This window comes from Trypanosoma cruzi (assembly GCF_000209065.1).
Source record: "Trypanosoma cruzi strain CL Brener chromosome Unknown tcruzi_1047053493839, whole genome shotgun sequence".
NCBI lineage: Eukaryota > Euglenozoa > Kinetoplastea > Trypanosomatida > Trypanosomatidae > Trypanosoma > Trypanosoma cruzi.
The window spans coordinates 1-515 of record NW_890160.1 but is presented as its reverse complement, the minus strand read 5'-3'; the positions used below and the strand labels follow the sequence as shown (position 1 = coordinate 515).

Genomic DNA, 515 nt, shown 5'->3' with positions numbered 1-515 from the left:
GCTCTCCGAGCGCGCGGGCGCCGCAGCAAAAAAGTGAAATTACTGACGCAGTTTCCGCGCCACATGTGGGGAAGCGAGGCGTCCGGAGGCTTCATGGCAAAATCCGGAAAAGGGCCTGCGGAGCTTCATTTTTAAATTTGTTCTTGCCTTTTTTCCTACCGTTTTTTTTTCTATTTTCATCATCTCCCGCGGCTCTTCCGTGGCTTGCCTGTCGCCGGCGGGCGGGCGGCTGCGCATCGCGTGGCGCGTCGCCGGGTACGACCATACTTGGCCGAGTGCACCACATCCCGTCCGATTTGTGAAGTTAAGCGGCCACAGGCCTCGTTAGTACGGCGATCAGTGATGGCGCTGGAACCCGGGGTGCCGTACCCTTCCCACTATTTTTTTTTTTTTCCGCCACCGCGCGCCGCCAGTCGCTTCTTCACCGCGCCGGGGCGGGCGGTGGGTGGGCTCTCCGAGCGCGCGGGCGCCGCAGCAAAAAAGAAAATTACTGACGCAGTTTCCGCGCCACATGT

General features: G+C 59.8%; 1 non-coding gene across 1 annotated transcript; it reads right to left on the bottom strand.

Moving 5' to 3' along the window:
• Window positions 1-253: 253 nt before the first annotated feature.
• On the bottom strand, window positions 254-363 carry Tc00.1047053493839.10. Its single transcript, XR_008255052.1, has one exon. It is a non-coding gene; the product is annotated as a 5S ribosomal RNA (M5) (ribosomal RNA).
• Window positions 364-515: the final 152 nt, after the last annotated feature.